This window comes from Pseudophryne corroboree, chromosome 2 (assembly GCF_028390025.1).
Source record: "Pseudophryne corroboree isolate aPseCor3 chromosome 2, aPseCor3.hap2, whole genome shotgun sequence".
Classification (NCBI taxonomy): Eukaryota; Metazoa; Chordata; class Amphibia; order Anura; family Myobatrachidae; genus Pseudophryne; species Pseudophryne corroboree.
Window position 1 is genome coordinate 713,171,579 of NC_086445.1, and position 26,005 is coordinate 713,197,583.

At 46.3% G+C, this 26,005-nt stretch overlaps 1 pseudogene; it reads left to right on the forward strand.

The window, feature by feature from the left end:
- Positions 1-4,054: 4,054 nt before the first annotated feature.
- LOC135051129 (uncharacterized) lies at positions 4,055-4,790 on the forward strand (annotated as a pseudogene).
- Positions 4,791-26,005: the final 21,215 nt, after the last annotated feature.

Consider the following 26,005-nt stretch of genomic DNA (forward strand, 5'->3'; position numbering starts at 1 on the left):
ACAATTTATAATATCATAATATTTCTCTTAATGTATTATTGAATACCAACTGAAAATGCATCATAATGTTCATGACTATTTTTATATCTTTCAATATGGACTGGAAACTTTTATCTCTTATATTCATTCCCAACAGATATGTTAACTACTTAATTGGACTAAGATAAGATCACAGAGGGACTGCCAAAGTTATTTTCTAACTTATAATGGCTACAGAACACAACTTTTGATGTGAAAAAACATCTATGTATCATCCCAGCCTTCAGGTGCTAGTGAATGGTTACAGTATCTAACATGTTTCAATAAATATACATGTGTAGTTAAAGTATCTATATCCTAAATAAATTAGCAACATTGTAACTTACTTTGCAGAATGACAGGCTCCCCTGAACAGCAGTGAATCTTGTGCTGAACAGAAGGGTTTATATGGGTGTAGCATGGTATGTCAGCGGCTGGGCTCCCAGCGATCAGCATACCGGCGCCGGGAGCCCGACCGCCGGCATACTGACAGCATGGGAAGCGCAAATGAGCCCCTTGCAGGCTCGCTGCGCTCGCCATGCTGCGGGCACGGACGCTATTTATTCTCCCTCCAGGGGGGTCGTGGACCCCCACGAGGGAGAAAATCTGTCAGTGTGCCGGCTGTCGGGATTCCGGCACCGGTATACTGGGCGCCGGGATCCCGACAGTCGGCAACCTGAAGACCACCCGTTTATATACCTAGGGCTCTAACGCCTCATTTCCTGTATGTCTTTCAGTGATTATTACTGTAATCACTGTTTAATACTAATGGTAATACCTTATATTAAAGTTCATGTATTATATTAGGGTGTTAACTATCCACCTGTGAGTTTATATAAGTTAAATCAAATTCTTGTGGGCTGTGGATGCATTAATTACATATATGTGTTCCACTGCGGCCCCGGCATGTGTTCCACCTCCTCACTTCTGGTCCAAAGGGCGGAAGTGCGGTAGCAGCTCGTACAGTCTGTGCGGCCGTACTTATCACTAAGCGGGCTAAGTAGAGTGTGTGGATGTGGGGAGAGTCTAAAGGCCCGTACACACTGGTCGATATATCGGCCGTTCAAGAGAATGGCCGATATATCGCGGGACCGTCGGACAGTGTGTACGGCCGATACGTCTGTGAACTCAGTCGTTCACAGACGTATCGCGTCGGCCGCGCAGCACAGCCGACGGCCAATATATCTACTGATATATTGGCGCGTCGCTGTGTGTGTACGGGGTGGTCGGCCGACCGCCCGTACACATGCTGTGGCGGCCGGCGGTGATTGACAGCTGGACTGGGCGGGCATGTGTACACGCCCGCCCAGTTCATGACGTCAGTCCCCGATGGATCGGGCAGTGTGTATGCTGAACACACTGCTCGATCCGTCCATAGATATATCTGCAGATCAATTGATCTGCAGATATATCTATTAGTGTGTACCCACCTTAAAGGCCCGTACACACTGGTCGATATATCGGCCATTCAAGAGAACGGACGATATATCGCGGGACCGTCGGCCAGTGTGTACGGCCGATACGACTGTGAACTCAGTCGTTCACAGATGTATCGCGTCGGCCGCGCAGCACAGCCGACGGCCAATATATCTACTGATATATTGGCGTGTCGCTGTGTGTGTACGGGGCGGTCGGCCGACCGCCCGTACACATAGAAAGAAAAACTTGGAACTGCGCTCAGCATTTAATCATAGCTTTTTATTCTTTACCACGATAAAATATAAAAAATATATAAAAATGTATATAATTATACAATTACTGGCCGGATTTCTTATAATATACAAATCAAGACATAAAACATTTAGTGTATATAAAACACACATCTATTTCACATAGAGAAATTTTCCTCCTAACAGCATATATTTAAATCTTAATGCACATAAGGGAACTCCACTAATTGAGAACAACTGCCTTTGTGACTCCTATGACCTCGCAGGCGTCCCTGCAATATAGGATAACTCGTAAACTGTCCGTTTGATTTTAAGATGGAGAGAATATGGTAATTTATTACCTCAGTCACTCTTTATAAGCTGTCCCAAAGATCACAGGTACCAGCGCAATATTTGTTGGACAAATCTTATATACTATATCCTTCCTTTTAGCATCGGAGTATTTCAGCAGTCTCTGAATGCAATGTAGGGGAGCTCATACGCGTCCTAAGCCGGCTAATCATCGAGAGGCTCCATACACACTGAGGAAGCCGCCGAGGACACATGAAGGCGGAGAAACGCGTATGTGAACAAGTTAATTGACACATAACAGCAGCGTTCAATCAGCGTTAATTTATCCTCAGCTGATATCGATTGTGAATTGACGTTTATTCTTTTCTTGTCACCTACAGAAAAATTACAATTGACTACAGCTACCATCATATTCTGCTGCATTAGATCTATACATGCAAAGCTAATTCTGCTGGGTAATTACAATTGACTACAGCTACCATCATATTCTGCTGCATTAGATCTATACATGCAAAGCTAATTCTGCTGGGTAATTACAATTGACTACAGCTACCATCATATTCTGCTGCATTAGATCTATACATGCAAAGCTAATTCTGCTGGGTAATTACAATTGACTACAGCTACCATCATATTCTGCTGCATTAGATCTATACATACAAAGCTAATTCTGCTGGGTAATTACAATTGACTACAGCTACCATCATATTCTGCTGCATTAGATCTATACATGCAAAGCTAATTCTGCTGGGTAATTACAATTGACTACAGCTACCATCATATTCTGCTGCATTAGATCTATACATGCAAAGCTAATTCTGCTGGGTAATTACAATTGACTACAGCTACCATCATATTCTGCTGCATTAGATCTATACATGCAAAGCTAATTCTGCTGGGTAATTACAATTGACTACAGCTACAATCATATTCTGCTGCATTAGATCTATACATGCAAAGCTTATTCTGCTGGGTAATTACAATTGACTACAGCTACCATCATATTCTGCTGCATTAGATCTATACATGCAAAGCTAATTCTGCTGGGTAATTACAATTGTAAAATTATTGTATAGTATGTGATTTTGAAGTACTTTTTTAAGTTTTGAATGAGATAGACCCAGGTTATTCTTTGTGGAATGCCTGGTTGTTGTTTTTAAGGTAATTTATTGCCTTGCATTTGAGGGGGTGGGGTGTGGTTACAGATTTCAATTATTGGTTTCACTTGTACTAGTCTTCTACTTAAGTCCACTGGTGTAGGCTGTGCATTTAGTATCGAAGCGTGCATTTTATCAAAGCGTGATAAAATTGACACATAACAGCAGCGTTCAATCAGCTTTCAATCGAAGTGAAAAAGAAGGAACACAGAAGCACAACAATCAAACAAAACCAAAAAAAACTGAAGAACTAATAAGAAATGTGAGTCACTTACTCCTCAGATCACTTACCTCCTGATTGTTGCATCTGATTAAATAGCATGGAAATACCTTACTTGGACAATTCAAAAACCGTCCATTTCACCTACAAATGCTTGTATCTGCATTGTAATTTTGTTTTTTAAGCACAGCTGCACCAATGCAATTTAACCTGCAAACACTTAAAAAAAACTAACATAATTACCATTGCTTCTTAAACCTCTCACAATCCTTTCATTTCTTACACTCCAAATACATTTCTGCAACCACTTTATCTACGCTTTTGACTCTTTTCATACTAAATCTACACCCCTTGAGCCTACACTGCTTTTCTCACCTGCATTTCAGCAAATCTTCTGCTTGGATTCACTTGCAGTCTCCTCTCCTACTTCCACTTTCCCTCAACCTATTTACCTACTTAACACTATGTCAAGGCTTTCCTATACTCCCCACATCACTCAGTGTCTACCTAATAATGTATCTTTATCCTTCCCCCCTAGTCTCCTACACCTCCTCCTCTCTCCCCTCCTCTGTCTCCCCTCCATCCCTCTGTTTCCTACCCCCACCTTTCCTGTTACCCCACTTTCATTCACCTCTGCCCCATGGTCCTGCTACCCCACAACTCAGCCCTGCTCCCTCTCTCCCTTCCCTGTCACCTGCCCACACCCCCATCCACATCACACTGACCTCCCTCCCTGCCCACCTCCTGCAGTTTCCCCTCCTAGCTCAGGCACCCGTACCATCACTACTCTCTCATCATCCCTGCCCTCAAAGTTAATCCCACCTCATCGCTACAGCAACCCTGAAAATCTCATTCACATCTCTCCCACAAACTCATACCCCCTATCCTGTGCACTCTGGAATGCCAGATCTGTTTGTAACAAACTGGTCCCCACTCATGACCTTTTCATTTCCAACTCCCTACACCTACTAGCCATTACTGAAACTTGGATTACACCCTCTGACACTACTTCTGCTGCTGCTCTCTCTGCTGGGGGCCTCACATTCACACACACACCCCGACCTGGGGGTCGCCATGGGGGTGGTGTTGGGGTCCTTTTACCTTCTAGTTACTCCTACCAACTCATACCACCAGAACCATCCCTTATATTCTCTACATTTGAGGTCCACGCCATACGCCTCTTCCAACCAGTCCATCTTAGAGTAGCTGTCATTTACCGCCCCCCTGGCACTGCTTCCAAATTCATCGACAACTTTGCTTCCTCACTTCCTCTCTTCTGACATTCCCACCATTATTCTAGGCGATTTCAACATCCCTATTGACATCCCCACACAATCCCCTGCCTCTCAACTCCTTAACCTCACCTCTTCACTTGGTCTCTCCTAGTGGACCTCCTCACCCTCCCATGTGAATGGGAGCTCACTGGATCTGGTCTTCACTCACCGCTGTGATATTTCTGATTTCTCTAACGTCCTAAGTGGATGCTGGGGACTCCGTAAGGACCATGGGGAATAGCGGCTCCGCAGGAGACTGGGCACATCTAAAGAAAGCTTTAGGACTAACTGGTGTGCACTGGCTCCTCCCCCTATGACCCTCCTCCAAACCTCAGTAAGATTTCTGTGCCCGACGAGAAGGGTGCACACTAGGGGCTCTCCTGAGCTTCTTAGTGAAAGTTTTAGTTTAGGTTTGTTATTTTCAGTGAGACCTGCTGGCAACAGGCTCACTGCATCGAGGGACTAAGGGGAGAAGAAGCGAACTCACCTGCGTGCAGAGTGGATTGGGCTTCTTGGCTACTGGACATTAGCTCCAGGGGGACGATCACAGGCCCAGCCTGGATGGGTCCCGGAGCCGCGCCGCCGGCCCCCTTACAGACCCAGAAGAGCGAAGAGGTCCGGAAAAATCGGCGGCAGAAGACGTTCCTGTCTTCAATAAGGTAGCGCACAGCACTGCAGCTGTGCGCCATTGCTCTCAGCACACTTCATACTCCGGTCACTGAGGGTGCAGGGCGCTGGGGGGGGGCGCCCTGAGACGCAATAAAACATGTTAAAAATACCTTACATGGCAAAAAATACATCACATATAGCTCCTGGGCTATATGGATGCATTTAACCCCTGCCAGAATATACAGAAAAACGGGAGATAAGGCCGCCGAAAAGGGGGCGGAGCCTATCTCCTCAGCACACTGGCGCCATATTCCCTCACAGCTCAGTTGGAGGGAAGCTCCCTGGCTCTTCCCTGCAGTCACTACACTACAGAAAGGGTTAAAAAAAGAGAGGGGGGCACTAATTAGGTGCAGTATTAAAACATACAGCAGCTATAAGGGGAAAAACACTTATATAAGGTTATCCCTGTATATATATATATATATATAGCGCTCTGGTGTGTGCTGGCATACTCTCCCTCTGTCTCCCCAAAGGGCTAGTGGGGTCCTGTCCTCTATCAGAGCATTCCCTGTGTGTGTGCTGTGTGTCGGTACGTTTGTGTCGACATGTATGAGGAGAAAAATGATGTGGAGACGGAGCAGAGTGTCTGTAACAGTGATGTCACCACCTAGGGGGTCGACACCTGAGTGGATGTACTGTTGAAAATTACGTGACAGTGTCAGCTCTATATAAAAAAAAAAAAAAACAGTGGTTGACATGAGACAGCCGGCTACTCAGCTTGTGCCTGTCCAGACGTCTCATAGGCCGTCAGGGGCTCTAAAGCGCCCGTTACCTCAGATGGCAGATACAGACGCCGACACGGATACTGACTCCTGTGTCGACGGTGAAGAGACAACCGTGATTTCCAGTAGGGCCACACGTTACATGATTGAGACAATGGAAAATGTTTTATACATTTCTGATAATACGAGTACCACCAAAAAGGGGTATTATGTTCGGTGAGGGAAAAACTACCTGTAGTTTTCCTGAATCTGAGAAATAAAATGAGGTGTGTGATGATGCGTGGGTTTCCCCCCGATAACAATTGATCATTTTTTAAAAAGTATTGGTGTATACCCTTTCCCGCCAGAGGTTAGGGTGCGTTGGGAAACACCCCCAGGGGGGATAAGGCGCTCACACGCTTGTAAGAAAAAGGGCTCTACCCTCTCATGAGATGGCCGCCCTTAAGGATTCTGCTGATAGAAAGCAGGAGGGTATCCAAAAATGTATTCACACACATACTGGTGTTATACTGCGACCAGCAATCGCCTCAGCCTGGAGGTGCAGTGCTGGGTTGGCATGGTCGGATTCCCTGACTGGAAATATTGATATCCTAGATAAGGATAGTATATTATTGCCTATAGAGCATTTAAAAGATGCATTTCTATATATGCATGATGCACAGCGGAATATTTGCCGACTGGCATCAAGTATAAGTGCGTTGTCCAATTCTACCAGTAAAATGGTCAGGTGATGCGGATTCCAAACGGCATTTGGAAGTATTGCCTTTGAAAAGGGACATTTGGGGTCGGTCTTTTAGACCTGGTGGCCACGGCAACAACTGGGAAATCCACGTTTGTACCCCAGGTCGCCTCTCAAAATAAGACGCCGTATTATCAGGCGCAGTCCTTTGTTGGCAAGCGGACAAAAGGTTCCTCTTTTCTGCTCGTGACAGAGGGAGAGGAAAAAGGCTGAAGAGATTAGCCAGTTCCCAGGAACAGAAACCCTTTCCCGCCTCTGCCAAGCCCTCAGTATGACGCTAGGGCCTTACAAGCTCAGGCACGGTGGGGGCCCATTCTCAATGAATTTCAGTGCGCAGTGGGCTCACTCGCAAGTAGACCCCTGGATCCTTCAGGTAATATCTCAAGGGTACATATTGGAATTCGAGACGTCTCCCCCTCGCCGTTTCCAAAAGTCGGCTTTACCGACATCTCCCTCTGACAGGGAGGCAGTTTTGGAAGCCATTCACAAGCTGTATTCCCAGCAGGTGATAATCAAGGTACCCCTCCTGCAACAGGGAACGGGGTATTATTCCACACTATTGTAGTACCGAAGCCAGACGGCTCGGTGAGACCGATTCTAAATCTAAAATCTAAAATCTTTGAACACTTACATACAGAGGTTCAAATTCAAGATTGAGTCACTCAGAGCAGTGATTGCGAACCTGGAAGAAGGGGACTACATGATGTCTCGGGACATCAAGGATGCTTACCTTCATGTCAAAATTTACCCTTCTCACCAAGGGTACCTCAGGTTATGGTACAGAACTGTCACTATCAGTTCAGACGCTGCCGTAGGGATGGTCCACGGCACCCCGGGTCTTTACCAAGGTAATGGCCGAAATGATATCCCTTCGAAGGAAGGGAATTTTAGTTATCCCTTACTTGGACGATTCCCTGATAAGGGTAAGATCCAGTGAACAGTTGGAAGTCGGTGTAGCACTATCTCAGGTAGTGTTGCGGCAGCACGATTGGATTCTCAATATTCCAAAATCGCAGCTGGTTCTGACGACTTGTATTCTGTTTCCTAGGGATGTTCCTGGACACAGTCCAGAAAAAAGGTGTTTCTCCCGGAAGAGAAAGCCAGGGAGTTATCCAAGCTAGTCAGGAACCTCCTAAAACCGAACCAAGTCTCAGTGCATCAATGCACAAGGGTTCTGGGTAAAAATGGTGGCTTCCTACGAAGCAATCCCATTCATTAGATTCCACGCAAGAACTTTCCAGTGGAACCTACTGGACAAATGGTCCGGGTCGCATTTTCAGATACATCAGCGGATAACCCTGTCACCAAGGACAAGGGTATCCATCCTGTGGTGGTTGCAGAGTGCTCATCTTCTAGAGGGCCGCAGATTCGGTATTCAGGACTGGGTCCTGGTGACCACGGATGCCAGCCTGCGAGGCTGGGGAGCAGTCACACAGGGAAGGAATATCCAGGGCTTAGGGTCAAGCCTGGATACATCACTTCACATAAATATCCTGAAGCTAAGGGCCATTTACAATGCTTTAAGCTTAGCAAGACCTCTGCTTCAAGGTCAGCCGGTGTTGATCCAGTCGGACAACATCATGGCAGTCACCCACGTAAACAGACAGGGTGGCACAAGAAGCAGGAGGGCAATGGCAGAAGCTGCAGGGATTCTTCGCTGGGCGGAAAATCATGTGATAGCACTGTCAACAGTATTCATTCCGGGAGTGGACAACTGGGAAGCAGACTTCCTCAGCACGACCTCCACCCGGGAGAGTGGGGACTTCACTCAGAAGTCGTCCACATGATTAAAAAACTCGACAGGTATTGCGCCAGGTCAAGAGACCCTCAGGCAATAGTTGTAGACGCTCTGGTAACACCGTGGGTGTCAGTGGCGGAACAAGCAAGCGGTGGGCCCAGGTGCGACAAAATGCTTTGCCCCCCCCCCCCCCCCCCCCCCCATCCAAGTCCACCCCAGGGGCAGTGCGCGCCGTAGGCGCGCGCAAAAATACATAGTGGCGTGGCTTCGTGGGGAAGGGGTGTGGCCACAAAATAATACCAACACAGTAGTCTCCATTATTCAAATTACGCCGCACAGTAGCACCACTACACCAGGTAGAGACCCTTTTACACCTTACAGCGAACAGATTCCTCTTTTTACACATTACAGCAGACAGCGTGCCCTTTTTACACATAACGGCAGACAGCGTGCCCTTTTTACACATAACGGCAGACAGCGTGCCCTTTTTACACATAACGGCAGACCGCGTGCCCTTGTTACACATTACGGCAGACCGCGTGCCCTTGTTACACATTACGGCAGACAGCGTGCCCTTGTTACACATTACGGCAGACAGCGTGCCCTTTTTACACATTACGGTAGACAGCGTGCCCTTGTTACACATTACGGCAGACAGCGTGCCCTTGTTACACATTACGGCAGACAGCGTCCCCATTTTTACACATTACGGCAGGCAGATTCCTCCTTTTTACACATAGCAGCAGGCAGATTCCCCATTTTTACACATAGCGTCAGGCAGCCCCCCTTTTTTACACATTACGGCAGGCAGATTCCCCATTTTTACACATAGCGTCGGGCAGATTACCCCTTTTTACACATAACGGCAGACCGCGTGCCCTTGTTACACATTACGGCAGACAGCGTGCCCTTTTTACACATTACGGCAGACAGCGTGCCCTTGTTACACATTACGGCAGACAGCGTCCCCATTTTTACACATTACGGCAGGCAGATTCCCCTTTTTACACATAGTGGCAGGCAGTCCCCCATTTTACACATTGCGTCGGGCAGATTACCCCTTTTTACACATAGCGGCAGGCAGTCCCCCATTTTTACACATTGCGGCAGGCTGATTCCCCCTTTTTACACATAGTGGCAGGCAGTCCCCCCTTTTTACACATTGCGGCAGGCAGTCCCCCCTTTTTACACAGTGCGGCAGGCAGTCCCCCCTTTTTACACAGTGCGGCAGGCAGTCCCCCCTTTTTACACATTGCGGCAGGTAGTCCCCCCTTTTTACACATTGCGGCAGGCAGTCCCCCCTTTTTACACATTGCGGCAGGCAGTCCCCCCTTTTTACACAGTGCGGCAGGCAGTCCCCCCTTTTTACACATTGCGGCAGGTAGTCCCCCCTTTTTACACAGTGCGGCAGGCAGTCCCCCCTTTTTACACATTGCGGCAGGCAGTCCCCCCTTTTTACACATTGCGGCAGGCAGTCCCCCCTTTTTACACATTGCGGCAGGCAGTCCCCCCTTTTTACACATTGCGGCAGGCAGTCCCCCCTTTTTACACATTGCTGCAGGCAGTCCCCCCTTTTTACACAGTGCGGCAGGCAGTCCCCCCTTTTTACACAGTGCGGCAGGCAGTCCCCCCTTTTTACACATTGCGGCAGGCAGTCCCCCCTTTTTACACATTGCGGCAGGCAGTCCCCCCTTTTTACACATTGCGGCAGGCAGTCCCCCCTTTTTACACATTGCGGCAGGCAGTCCCCCCTTTTTACACAGTGCGGCAGGCAGTCCCCCCTTTTTACACATTGCGGCAGGTAGTCCCCCCTTTTTACACATTGCGGCAGGTAGGCACAAGAAAGAAAGAAGGAAAGAAAAAGAAAGAAAGAAAGAAAGAAGAATTATACTTACCCTCTCCGCCGGCTCAGGCTCCTCGGTGCAGCTGCGTCAGACGACGATTCCCGGGCAGTAGAGAAGAAGGAGGAGGGAGGTGAAGGAGGGAGCCGCAGCAGCGCTGTGTTATTGGTGGAGGCGCTGCTGCTGCTGCCCCTCTGCTTCCCTATAGGCTGTTCTCGGAAGACAGCCTATAGGGAAGCAGAGGAGCAGCAGCAGCAGCGCCTCCACCAGTAACAAAGCGCTGCTGCGGCTCCGTCCTCCGGCTCCCTCCTCCTTCCCCCGTCTTTACCGCTGCTCAGCTCCTATCTCCGGGCGGCTGTGCGCTGCGGGCAGCGGTTGCCTGCAGCGCACAGCGGCATGTAATGAGTCAGTTTGACTCATTACATGCTTGGGCCCCTGGACAGAGGCGGGCCCCAGTGCAGTGCACTGCCTGCACTGCCGGTAGTTCCGCCTCTGGTGGGTGTACCAGTCAGTGTATGTGTTCCCTCCTCTGCCTCTCATACCCAAGGTACTGAGATTGATAAGATGGAGAGGAGAAAGCACTATATTCGTGGCTCCGGATTGGCCAAGAAGGACTTGGTAACCGGAACTTCAAGAGATGCTCACGGAGGATCCGTGGCCTCTACCTCTAAGAAGGGACCTGCTCCAGCAAGGACCCTGTCTGTTCCAAGACTTACCGCGGCTGCGTTTGACGGCATGCCGGTTGAACACCGGATCCTGAAGGAAAAAAGGCATTCCGGATGAAGTCATCCATATCCTCATCTAAAGCCAGGAAGGATGTAACCGCAAAAACATTATCACCGCAATTGGCGAAAATATGTTGCGTAGTGCGAGGCCAGTAAGGCCCGACGGAGGAAATTCAACTGGGTCGATTCCTACATTTCCTGCAAACAGGAGTGTCTATGGGCCTGAATTTGGGGTCCATTAAGGTTCAGATTTCGGCCCTGTCAATTTTCTTCCAAAAAAGAACTAGCTTCAGTCCCTGAAGTTTAGACGTTTGTAAAAGGGGTACTGCATATACAGCCTTCTTTTGTGCCTCCAGTGGCAATTTGGGATCTCAATGTAGTTTGGGTTCCAAAAGTCACATTGGTTTGAACCACTTAAATCTGTGGAGTTAAAATATCTCACATGGAAAGTGGTCATGCTGTTGGCCCTGGCCTGGGCCAGGCGCGTGTCAGAATTGGCGGCTTTATCCTGTAAAAGCCCTTATCTGAATTTCCATTCGGACAGGGCGGAATTGAGGACTCGTCCTCAGTTTCTCCCTAAGGTGATTCCAGCGTTTTCACCTGAACCAACCTATTGTGGTGCCTGCGGCTACTAGGGACTTGGAGGAATCCAAGTTGCTGGATGTTGTCAGGGCCCTGAAAATATTTCCAGGACGGCTGGAGTCAGGAAATCTGACTCGCTGTTTATCCTGTATGCACCCAACAAGCTGGGTGCTCCTGCTTCTAAGCAGACTATTGCTCGTTGGATTTGTAGTTCAATTCAGCTTGCACATTCTGTGGCAGGCCTGCCACAGCTAAAATCTGTAAAAGCCCATTCCACAAGGAAAGTGGGCTCATCTTGGGCGGCTGCCCGAGGGGTCTCGGCTTTACAACTTTGCCGAGCAGCTACTTGGTCAGGGGCAAACACGTTTGCTAAATTCTACAAATTTGATACCCTGGCTGAGGAGGACCTGGAGTTCTCTCATTCGGTGCTGCAGAGTCATCCGCACTCTCCCGCCCGTTTGGGAGCTTTGGTATAATCCCCATGGTCCTTACGGAGTCCCCAGCATCCACTTAGGACGTTAGAGAAAATAAGAATTTACTTACCGATAATTCTATTTCTCATAGTCCGTAGTGGATGCTGGGCGCCCATCCCAAGTGCGGATTGTCTGCAATACTTGTACATAGTTATTGTTACAAAAATCGGGTTATTATTGTTGGGAGCCATCTTTTCAGAGGCTCCTCTGTTATCACACTGTTAACTGGGTTCAGATCACAAGTTATACGGTGTGATTGGTGTGGCTGGTATGAGTCTTACCCGGGATTCAAAATCCTTCCTTATTGTGTACGCTCGTCCGGGCACAGTATCCTAACTGAGGCTTGGAGGAGGGTCATAGGGGGCGGAGCCAGTGCACACCAGTTAGTCCTAAAGCTTTCTTTAGATGTGCCCAGTCTCCTGCGGAGCCGCTATTCCCCATGGTCCTTACGGAGTCCCCAGCATCCACTACGGACTATGAGAAATAGAATTATCGGTAAGTAAATTCTTATTTTTTCCAACTCCCCATTTCCCCTCTCTGACCACCACCTGCTCTCCTTTAACCTATCTCTCTCGACTTCCCCATCTCTACCTCCTAAGGCTACCATCACTAAGCGTAACATTGAGGCTATTGACACCACATTCCTTTCCTCCCTGTTTGACTCACTTCTCTCTCCTATTCTCTCTCTCTCATGCCCTGAACAAGCCACTTCCACATACAATGCTTCCCTTACTTCTGCTCTTGACTCTGTTGCTCCACCAACCACTATTCACCCTCGCAAATTAACACCTCAACCCTGGCACACCAAATGCACCAGATATCTGCAAAAATGCTCACGTACTGCTGAGCGACACTGGAGGAAATCACGCTCTAAGGCAGACTTCCTCCATTTCAAACTTATGCTTTCATCCTTCAGTGCTGCCCTTTCTCTTGCTAAACAGTCATACTTCAAGAACCTCATCTCCTCCCAGTCTTCCAACCCCCGGCGCCTCTTTGCCACTCTCAACTCACTCCTCTGCCCACCTCCACCTCGTCTCCCTTCCTCACTCTCTGCTCTTGACTTTGCCACTTACTTCACATCCAAAATTGACTCCATACGTCAGGACATCACATCACACCAGACCATCAGTAACCAGCCTTCTCCCATCCCTTACCAACCATCCCCATCCCTCGCACCAACTCTGTCATCTTTCTCCCATGCATCTGGAGAGGAAGTCATGGCCCTCATTCGTTCCTGTCCCCTCACCACCTCCCCACTTGACCCTATCCCCTCCCGCCTCCTCCGCTACCTCTCTTCTTCTGCTTGTTCCCATCTTTCCCACCTTCTCAATCTCTCCCTATCATCAGGCACTGTCCCCTCTGCCTTCAAGCATGCACTCATCTCTCCTATTCTTAAAAAACCTACCCTTGATCCAAACACTCTCTCCAACTACCGACCCATCTCTTTCCTCCCTTTTGCCTCCAAACTCCTTGAGCGTATTGTCTACAACCGCCTTACTTCCTTTCTTTCCTCACACTCACTGCTTGACCCATTCCAATCTGGCTTCCGTCCTCTCCACTCCACTGAAACTGCCCTTACAAAAGTATGCAATGACCTCCATGCTGCTAAATCTAAGGGACACTACTCTCTACTTATTCTACTTGATCTCTCTGCTGCTTTTGACACTGTGGACCATCCTCTCCTACTGCAAATCCTTCACTCCATTGGTCTGCGTGACACTGCCCTCTCTTGGTTGTCGTCCTACCTTTCTAACCGTTCATTCTCTGTCTCCTCTCATGACTCCACCTCCCCCTCACTTCCACTAACTGTAGGGGTACCCCAAGGTTCTGTCCTTGGTCCTCTTCTCTTCTCTCTCTATACGTCCTCACTAGGTAAGCTCATTAGTTCTTTTGAGTTCCAATATCATCTTTATGCTGATGACACTCAAATCTATCTTTCCTCTCCAGACCTCTCCCCTACTCTCCTCACTCGTATCTCCAACTGTCTCTCTGCTATCTCTTCCTGGATGTCCCAGCGCTTTCTTAAACTTAACATGTCTAAGACCGAGCTGATCATCTTCCCTCCCTCCCGCATAACCTCACCTCCTACAATCTCATTATCTATTGATGGCACTACTATCTCCTCTACCCCCCAAGTGCGCTGTCTTGGAGTAATCCTTGACTTCTCCCTCTCCTTCAAACCTCACATTAAGCACCTCTCACAAACCTCCCGTTTTCATCTAAAAAATATTTCCAGGATCAGACCCTTTCTGACCCAGGATGCTACTAAGACTCTTATGCACTCACTGGTCATCTCCAGACTGGACTACTGTAATCTCCTCCTGACTGGCATTCCTGACAAATACCTCTCTCCACTCCAATCTATCCTCAATGCTGCTGCCCGGCTCATTTTCCTCACCAAACGCACTACGTCCACCTCTCCTCTCTTACTAGACCTTCACTGGCTCCCCTTCCCTTTCAGAATCCATTTCAAGCTTCTCACACTTGCTTACAAAGCCCTCACCCACTCCTCTCCCATCTACATCTCTGATCTTATTTCGCTTTACACTCCCACCCGTCCTCTTCGCTCTGCTAATGCTCGCCGACTCTCCTACCTACGGATTACTTCCTCCCACTCCTACCTCCAAGATTTTTCACGCGCTGCACCACTTCTCTGGAATTCCCTACCTCTCCCCCTCAGACTCTCCACCTCTCTACAAAACTTCAAACGGGCTCTCAAGACCCACTTCTACACCAAACCCAGCCAAATCTCATCCTAAACCTCTGTTCCACGCTCTCTATCTCACCCCATCTGTCTCACCCCTGTCTGTCTACCCCTCCCCGTTAGAATGTAAGCTCTCACGAGCAGGGCCCTCTTCCCTCATGTGCTTACCCTTTTCTTACTTTAATAATCTTCAACTGCACCAAATCCAGCAGTCTTCTGCCACCTGATACTTTTCCAGTGTCATCTGCTGATGTAGCTATGTTTATTTACCCTGTACTTGTCCTATATTGTCGTCAACTGTAAGTTGCTGTTTTCTTGTTTGATTATTTGTTTATGTACTCTGTAATTGGGCGCTGCGGAACCCTTGTGGCGCCATATAAATAAAGGATAATAATAATAATAATAACTTATAGCCGGCCGGCTAAATTAACTTTTCAAGGAAGTGCTTGCTGTCTCCAATTTACTACTCTACTCAGTACCCGGATACCCGGACCCCAGTGCTAAGGGGGAATAGGGAGCACGCTCCCGTATCTGAGTTAATTTACATCTTAATTAGAGGCAGATGCGGCACCCTGGTGCTAGAGGAAAGATCACATGATCAGCTTGATATAACCACATTGAGAATGTCGTCTTGCTGATATATGGACACTCTTACACCTGAGCTCCGCTACATTGCATTCAGAGACTGCTGAAATACTCCGATGCTAAAAGGAAGGATATAGTATATAAGATTTGTCCAACAAATATTGCGCTGGTACCTGTGATCTTTGGGACAGCTTATAAAGAGTGACTGAGGTAATAAATTACCATATTCTCTCCATCTTAAAATCAAACGGACAGTTTACGAGTTATCCTATATTGCAGGGACGCCTGCGAGGTCATAGGAGTCACAAAGGCAGTTGTTCTCAATTAGTGGAGTTCCCTTATGTGCATTAAGATTTAAATATATGCTGTTAGGAGGAAAATTTCTCTATGTGAAATAGATGTGTGTTTTATATACACTAAATGTTTTATGTCTTGATTTGTATATTATAAGAAATCCGGCCGGTAATTGTATAATTATATACATTTTTATATATTTTTTATATTTTATCGTGATAAAGAATAAAAAGCTATGATTAAATGCTGAGCGCAGTTCCAAGTTTTTCTTTCTTGTTGTATCTAATTGGTGGCAGAAGAACCAGGCCCCAGGAACGTGCGGCTAGCGTTTGATTTAAAACATCAGCGCCCAATTTTGTTTTTGTTTTTTTTGTGTTTTTCTTCGCCCGTACACATGCTGCGGCGGCCGGCGGTGATTGACAGCTGAACTGGGTGGGCGTGTGTACACGCCCGCCCAGTTCATGACGTCAGTCCCCGATGGATCGGGCAGTGTGTATGCTGAACACACTGCTCGATCCGTCCACAGATATATCTGCAGATCAATTGATCTGCAGATATATCTATTAGTGTGTACCCACCTTAAGGAAGTGGGAAAGATCAATCTATTAACAGTGAGCAGTGGACGCATTTACACATACATGCGTTCCACTGTGGCCCCACCGTGCGTTCCACCTTCTTCACTTCCGGTCTGATTGATCGGAAGTGATGTGGCCTAAGTGACTCTGTGCAACCCCATAATTATCTATACGGGCTAACCCCTAACGTTGACACCAATTATTAGTGGACTATAATTTAGTGATTTTAGTGACTGCTTCTAATCCATCTACATATAAATATCCATATATTCCCTATTATATATATTCCCAGTGTACTAATAGTGTGAGCTTATTTATCTGATGTTTATTAATTAATTTGTAGTGTGTCTAGTGTATTTAATTAATTTATATACCCCATTATTAATTTAATATATATTATATCTTCTTTTTAGACTATCTAACCATTTTATAATCATTAATGAATTAGATTATACTATTAACATTTAGTTAATTACAGATATAATTATAAATTTCAGTAAATGGTGTTCTCCAAAGTGGGTGCTTGTTGATCTAGTGTTAATAATTCCATATATATTAAATCTCCTTTTTAGACTAATTAACCATTTTATAATATTTTAATAGTGATTAATTGGATTATACCATTAACTTTTAGTTAATTACGGATATAATTAATTATTAATTATATTAATACAATATCATTTTAGTGCTCCTCATCTATCTACGTGCATATTTGCTTATCAGTGCCCTATGTAAAATATGATATGCTAATCCCTACTTCCAGGACACACCTACTCTGTGATAATCCCTACTAACCACAATGTGACCAAAAAATGTTTTCACTGGCTGGGTAAATACATATATGTCTATCCACTTACAGCAGAGGTTGTTTGATAACATTCATATTCATCATTTGCTACTAATCATGAAAAAATCTCATAAGAAAGAGACAATATCGCACCCTTCATTATGCCCGTTGGGAGTCTGAGTGTCTAAAGTGTATATCCAGAAGGTTTCTTTTTTCGATAGTGTGAGATCCCTACTTCCTCCCTTTGAATCTACCTGTATATGTTCCAGGATAGTGAATGAGAAGTTGTTTTTATCTATTTTTGACCCATGCTCATCCCTATAATGTCTGGGTAAGCTATGAGTGAGCACTTTATTTTTTATATTTCTCATGTGTTCTTGGATTCTGATTTTAACTAGTCTCTTTGTTTTTCCTATGTAAGATAACCTGCAGCTGCAGGTAATCTTATATATAACGTACTCTGTATTGCAATTTACCAATTGATTAAGCCTATAAATTCTACCCATATGTAGCTCACAGCTAAATTGTTAATTTTCCATATAGCTGCAACATATGCATTTTGAACATGGAAAGCAACCTTTAGATGGAATAAAGCCACCATGTTTTGAAATGGTCTTTATTTTCTCCCCCACTCTGCTAGGTGCTACAATACTTTTTAGATTGTTAGCTCTACGGAATAAAAATTCCAGTTTAGCGGGTAATTCAGGACCCAGAATGGGGTCTTTTTTTAAAAGCCCCCAGTGTTTTTCCATTATCTTCCTTATGCTGTGGTTCTCACAGTTGTACTGGGTAATAAATGGTCGGGAATATTGGTTTCTATTGAAGTCGGCTTACTTTTTGAAATTAACAGGGTTTCCCTTTCTCTCTTTGCGGCTTTGTTCTTAGCTGTTTCTATTAGATCTTTGTTGTACCCCAGTTCCAAGAATCTTTCTGTCAGAATGGAAGATTGTTCCCAGTAGTCCTCTAGGGTGCTACAATTGCATCTGATTCATAAGAATTGAGCATACGGTACTTCTTTCCATCTTGGTAAATGGCAGCTGGTCTGAGGGATGTAGCTATTGGCGTCTACCTCCTTAAAATGTGTCTTCATTTGTACCACATTACCAGGATTACCCATCAGTACTAGATCCAAATACTCAATGCTGGCGGTATTGGTTTGATATGTGAATTTCAAGTTAAATTCATTTTCATGAATGAAGGTGAGAAACTGATCTATGCTGGACAAATCACCATGCCAGATGAACAGGAGATCATCTATATATCTCTGATAAAACAATATATTCTCCTTGTACTTTGATTGGTATATAAAAGACTCCTCCCATACACCCATATATAGATTGGCGTAAGCCGGGGCGAATTTCATCCCCATGGCCATTCCTTGTACTTGTAAATAGTACTTCTGATTATATTCAAAGAAATTGTGTCCAAGAATGAAATTGATGCTATCTAGCAAAAATTCCCTGCTTAACTTTGTCGTTCCCAGGTCTTCTAAAAGGATTTTCTCTCTTGTTTCCAATCCTTTTTTGTGTGGAATGGTGGAATACAGAGATTGCACGTCAACCATCTCATGTCTTCTGTCCATATGATGGTACTCAGTTTTTGGAGGACACTGGTGGAATCTTTCAGATGAGATTTCAACTGTAGGACATAAGGTTGCAATTTAATGTCCAAATAATGAGACCAATTAGCTGATAAAGAGTTGATTACCGCAACTATGGGCCTTCCAGGAGGAGTGGTTTTACTCTTATGTACTTTAGGGATATGGTAAAAGGAGGGCATATTCGGATACTTAACGAAAAGGAAATCGAATTCTTCCTTACAGAGGACCTCATTTTTCAAAGCTCTCATTAGGAGGATAGACAGTTCTTCTTGATACTCCATTGTGGTATTCTCTGGTAATTCCACGTACGTGATGTTATCATATAGTATTTTCGTAGCTTCATCTGTGTATGCTTTCATTGACTGTAAAACCACAGCTCCACCTTTGTCTGCCCCTTTTATTACCAGATCCTTGTCTTCTGTCAATGTTTTTATAGCCTTCCTTTCTTCAGGATATAGATTAGCTTTGCATTTGTTGTCCATCATTTTTATGTTCTTGAAATCACTTTTCACAGCATCATAGAATATCTCCAAATGGCTGCCTTTGGATTCCACCGGGTAAAACTTCGACGGAAGGGAGACAATTGGCATCTTTCCACCCTGTACCTGTGTGATTTGTGAATTTAAAAAAAAACTGTCTCTGAATGGTTAATTTTCATATATACTTATTTAGGTCAATGAATAAATCAAACTTATTTACATGTGTGTCAGGTGCAAACTTTAGACCTTTAATCAATAGCGATTCCTCCACTGTGGATAGTTCTCTCGTTGTAGTGTTGATAATCCCTGACGGGGTTTTTCCTGATGGAACAGTGCCCTTCTTTTCTTGGGGCAGTTTTCTGCCCCCTCTGGTTCCTCGTTGTCTCCAGCCAGACTTCTCTTTAGTCCTTGTGGGGAATTTATTCGGGTATGTAACAATTCTGTCTGTTGTATAAGTGGGAGCCGAGGACCCCTCCTTTCTTCTAAAAAATGTCGTTGTTGAAAAACTTCTGGGGTGGGTGACCTGTAACTTCTATACTGTCCTCTGCCTTGTTGATACTTCTCTCTATTGTCCGCTTGATATCTACGTGGTCTGATGTCATTTCGATATGAATGAATTCTATTCCTATACGGTTGTCTACAATTGAACCTTGGAGATGGGTACGGTCTGTTATCATAATATCGACCCCGGTTTCCATAATTGGTATTGGAATCTCCATATCGTGTCTGATTAATCCATGAATAATTCTCCTGTCTTGTATTTCTACTGTATTGGGGCTGTGCTTTGCCCTTATCCTGTCTTTCATCCGGAACAGGTATATGATGAACGTGTCCTGATATGTAGTCATTTTTATCTCTAATGAACTTACTATGTTTCTTAGAAATTAGCTCGTTTTCCACCGTATCAAATTTGTATTGTAAGTCATGGACATCTCTCTTAAATTCCTCGCTTTCCTCAAACTTGACCACTAAAGCTTCAATATTCTTTATCTCCTCATCTAATTGGTTCAATTCCTTTTTTCTCTCCCCTATGATAAGGGTTATTAGTTTAGAAGAACAGTCATCTAATATGCAATTCCATTTGAGGTGAGGCAGAGCCTTTCCTGTCATACTAACGTTTGTACCTGAGGTTTGACTGTGTAAAGTATATGAAAAATACAAAGACAATGTTTGAAATAGTAAAAACTCTATGGCAGCTGAAGCACTGCCTCACCTTGTTATCTTTTCCGCACATCTCTGATCAAAACTTACCAAATTTCCAGGAGTTTATATTGCTGCACCTGTGTATAATGCCCAGATGTACATTTTAGCTCATATATTGCATGTAAATCTGGCTCTGGTGCTAGCCTGTGCCTCCTGAGCCATTTAGCTCACCGCACGTCCCTGGACTGTGACTGCATAGCTGGCCTGGGAGAGTCTTCCATTATCCTGAGGGTTATTTCCTGGAGGGTCTATTACCGGTGCTTCCCAGAAAATGCTGGCAAAGAGAATTAAGAAGGCTGTCCCCATTTTAGTGAAAACTGGGTGGTAGCGCCACTGACCTCATAACCCCGTCACTGCTGTTTTATGGAGAAAACATATGTGACCTGTGTACTAGGAGCGGAGAGGTCAGTGTGTCCCCTGATGTCTGTGTATTAGGAAGAGGGGAGAGGTCAGTGTCCCCTGATATCCCCATTGCACTGGTCATCACCCCAAGTGTGCCCGAGGATGAGTAAAAAAAAGCCTCACTGGCCGGCTGCACTGTCCTGCGGCTCTGTGGGTAACTTGAAGCTATTGTATTATCATGTACAGCATCGCTGCACAGTATGTTAGTGTCCTTTGAATAAAGTGACTTGATTACTACCTTAAGTGTGGATGGTGTAATGGTTAGCAATACTGCCTCTCAGCACTGAGGTCATGGGTTTAATTCGCACCATGCCTAACTGTGTGGAGTTTGTATAATCACCTTGCTGGTGTGGGTTTCTACCAGGTACTCCCAGTTTCCACCCACAATTCAAAAATATACCAGTAGGTTTATTGGCTCCCGACTAAAATTAACCCTGGTTTGTAAGTGTGTACATGCTGACTAGATGGGTCCAATGGTTCTTATCTGCCATCAAATTCTATGCGACACATCAATAGTATAGCTGTCTTTTTTCTGTCCTTCAGCGGGGAAGAGAGAGTGTAGACTAGAGTACCAGGAGCTCCTGCCACCTCACCCTTCTCCACTGTGACCTGCCACCTAGACACTTCCCTGTAATTTGTCCCTACACTGTGATCGGGACTAACGCTGGAAGAGAAATCCTTTGTGATGAGCCCCTGCTTACCTCTCCATGCCCGTCTCCCTGCATGACACTGTGCCTGCTGTATGTGAGAGTGTAGTGAGCAGGCACCAGCCATTGTGTCCCCTATACTAGCTGGGATGTCAGAGTTATTTCTGTGTCTTATGTCATTCTGCAGTTGCACCCATCCACACCAGTGGCATGCGGTGAGGTCAGTGGCTGGTGAGGCATTACAGCCATAATGTCCACTGAATCCTGCCGATGACCCCTACCGCCGCCCAAGCCAATGCCGGCCGCAACGGTCTCTGAGCCTATGCCCACTGCCACCGCCATTGGCTTACAAACTCGCCCACCATCAACTGACCCGGCCCTCCACCACTAATTTGCATCTCAGTCCGATGCCGCCAATGTCCCCTGCCTGCCTGCTCATCATACTTGTGATATATTGTAAATTTTTATAGAAAAAAAATTAGTGTTTGGGACTAGGAAGGGAGTGGGAGGAGGACATGAATGCAATTTTGTTGTCCAGGGATTCCATTAATTTAATGGAAAAGGGTCTGAATGGGTTAAAAAAAAATGCGTAGGTCCCCCCTCCTAAGTATAACCTGCCTCGGGATTTTTGAGACGGTCCTGGTTGTTTAAATACTGGGAAAGAAATTGGACAGGGGTTCCCCGTATTTAGACAACCAGAACCAGGCTCTTAGTCTGGTCCTGGTTCCAAAAATACGGTGAACAAAAGATGTAGGGGTCCCCTGTATTGTTAAAACCAGCACCGGGCTCCACTAGCCAGGGACATAATGCCACAGCCTGGGGACACATTTATGTAGGTCCCTGCGGTCATGGCATTACCCCCCCAACTAGTCACCCCTGGCCGGGGTTCCCTGGAGGAGTGGGGACCCCTTAACTCAAGGGGTCCCCACCCTCCAGGCACCCAAGAGCCAGGGGTGAAGCCTGAGGCTGTCCCCCAGCACCCCTGGGCGGTGGGTGCCGGGCTGTTAGCAATAAATGTGTAAAAAAAATATTGTTTTTGTTGTGGAACTACAAGGCCCAGCAAGCCTCCCCCACTTGCTGGTACTTGGAGAACCTCAAGTACCAGCATGCGGTGAAATAACAGGCCCGCTGGTACCTGTAGTTCTACAACAACAACAAATACCCAAATAAAACACAAAACACACCATGATAGTAAAAATGTATTAAAACACACTTACACACTCACACATACTTACCTACATCCCATGCCGGTCACGTCCACTTGTCCATGTGGAATCCAATAGGGGTACCTGTAAAAATGAGAGAGAGATTACTTACCTACAGTACATCCCACGCCGATCACATCCACTTGTCCATGTAGAATCCAATAGGGGTACCTGTAAAAATAAAAATTATACTTACAAACAAAGTAATCCACAGGAGGAGAGAGAGAGAGAAATGAATGAATATTATGCACTCACTAACACGGGAGGACGTTAGCACAGACAGGGGAGAATGCTGCTGCTGGCTGGGAGGACGGAGCAGGCGCCAAAGGAGAAACGAGGGGGGGATTCCTACCCAGCCACCACACACAGGCACCACGCCGGAGGAGGAACTCAGTCTCAGGCACACAGGCGCCGCCACTTCCGCTTCCAGCACCGCCTGTGGGTGATTGGACACACGGCCGGTTCTAGACTTTGTGACCCCTAGGGTGTGGCTCCTTCATAGGGAAGGGGCTTGGCCACAGATATCTCCTTGTACTTGTACCCCCCAGTAGCTGTGCCCGAGTAGTTGTGCCCCCAGTCGCTGTGCCCCCTGTAGCTGTGCCCCCAGTAGCTTTGCCCCCTGTAGCTGTGCCCCCAGTAGCTTTGCCCCCTGTAGCAGTGCCCCGAGTAGTTGTGACCCCTGTAGTTGTGCCCCAGGTCGCTGTGCCTCTTGTAGATGTTCCCCCTGTAGCTGTGACCCCAGTTGTTGTGCCCCCTGTAGCTTTGTCCCATGTAGCTTTGCCCCTTGTAGCTGTACCCCCAGTAGTTGTGACCTCTGTAGTTGTGCCCCCAGTCGCTATGCCCAATCGCTGTGCCCCTTGTAGCAGTGCCCCCAGTAGTTGTGACCCCTGTAGTTGTGCCCCAGTAGTTGTGACCATTGTAGCAGTGCCCCCAGTCACTGTGCCCCTTGTAGCTGTGCCCCCAGTCGCTGTGCCCCTTGTAGCTGTGCCCCCAGTAGTTGTGACCCCTGTAGTTGTGCCCTCTCACTGTGCCCCAGCAGTTGTGACCCCTGTAGTTGTGCTTCCAGTAGCTTTACCCCCAGTAGTTGTGCCCCCAATAGTTGTGAGCCCAGTAGCCATGCCCCCAGTAGTTGTGACCCCTGTAGCTGTGCCCCCAGTAGCTGTGCCCCTTGTAGCTGTGATCCCAGTAGTTGTGCCCCCAGTTGCTGTGTCCCCCAGTAGTTGTGACCCCTGTACTTGTGCCCCCAGTTGCTGTGCCCCTTGTTGCTGTGTCCCCTAGCTGTGCCCCTTGTAGCAGTGCCCCCTAGCTGTGCCAGTGCCTCCGTAGCACCGCAAACACACACACACACACATTTAAAAATAAAATAATACACACACATACTTACCGCTCCTGCTGCGCTGCCCTCCATCTCCGGCCGCCGGATCCTCTCTACTATGGGAGAGATGTCATGACGTCTCTCCCATAGTAGTGCCACTCAGATACTAAAGGTCAATTATGACCTCTAGTGTCAGTCAGCGACATCAGCTGCAGCGGGTGCCCACACAGCCCACGGCGCCTGATGCAGCCGGAGACAGGGGGGGATTGGACAGCGGATCCAGCACTGGATCTGCTGGGCCAATCACATCTGGGGTACTGACAGGGGCGTGCATTCATCGTAGTTGAATGCACACCCCTGTCATTGAGGCACCAGTAAAGGTGCCGCTTCCCCATGCGTTTTCAATGGGCTTTCACAGGCCATTGCTGTGCCCTGCCCCCTGCCCGCCCTCCGCTGCCTGGACTTTAATGTTAGCAGCGGGAGGCACCTCTCCCGCTTCCTCCAGCCCTACAATTAAGGGATTTTCTATTTTTTTTTTTGGGGGGGGGGGGGTGTTAAAATAATAAAATAACATATTTATAACAGACTCTGTTATAAATATCTTCTTTTTATTATTTTAATCATTATGACAGGGGAGGCACTGCCTCCCCTGTCTGCACGTCCCTGATCCATACACTGCTAATGAGATGTCACCCACTTTATAGGCTTCTACACATATACTAGGGATCACTGCACAACCCCCACATTACAGATGTGTTAAAATATGAAGGAGAGCTGTTGTGTAGCCTACCAGTCACTGGTACAGACTTGTGTACGTCCAGGGCTGCAGGTGTGAATAGTATATGCCTGCTTTGTGCGCCATATGGTAAATACTAGTTTGTCTATAAATAATATAAGTCTATTTTGGAAAAGGGCAAACCTGAACTCTCTCCCCTGCCTCCTGGTTTGTCCTGCTATAGACTGCCCCTCTCTCCTCTTCTCTGTTTCTTTCTCCTCTCATTGCCTCTGCCCCCCCCCCCCCCACACTCACTTGCTCTCCTTCTCTCTTCTTAGACATCTACCACCAGCCCCATCTCTCTTCTTGCACCTGTCCACAGTCTCTCTCTCTTCCCTTTGTTTTTAGCCCCCTTTTGCTTCTTTCTCTGAAACTGCAACCCAAACCTCTCACAGTGGTGGGATGTCCACTGCCAGCTCCCCGTAAAAGAAAAGTAAAGATCTGCTCCATCTGGCACTGCTGTTTGGGGACAATTATTTTCATCTCCAGCCTCCACCGCCAGAGGCGGCTACTGGGAGAGCTGTTGGTGGTGGTGAAGACTGAAGACAAGCAGAATAAGCCCCCACGCTGCCGAAGAGGTATCTGCCCCCACTGCAGGGGCGCTGCTGCTACTGCCTCATGGTCATGTGAAGGGTAATTAGGCTTTAAAACACATGTAGGAACACTATTTAGAGGGTACATTTTAGCTATTATGGGTTAGTGTAATGTGCTTTTACACATACATGTAAATAGAATATTTTTAGGAGTAAAAGTATTTTTTTGTAGAAATATTGTTTTCAATGTTTCATTGTAAATGTGTTTTAAATGTGTACTTCTAATTGTTTTCCCACATTGACACATACAACTCACCTAAAAAAAAAAAACCTCTATGTTTGTGAGAGTTTTTAGACATGTTTTATGTTAGAGTCTCAAACTTGCACTCTATCACATTGGGTGAGTTGAATGTTCAACATGGAAAACATCTGGATGAGAGTTTGTTTAGACAAGAAAACATGAGTGTTTGCATGATCTCGGATTCTATTACATTGGCCGAGTGTGAGAGTTTACTGCTAAACTCTCACATATTCTAAACTTTCATTTAAATTAAATTTGACCTTCAGTCTGAGAAAATACAGAGTTGATGCACCGATGTGCTACCAATGTTTCCGATGTTTATGGTTAAGTACGTGAGCGGTGGATGTGAGTCACTCAAGTTGGGCATCTCTGCACAAGATAGCAACAAAGATATTATCATAGTTTCATACTCAACCTGTATCCGCAATCTCAGCTGCACATGCAGTTGCATGCACCTCTGAATCAGGCTCTTTGAAAGCAC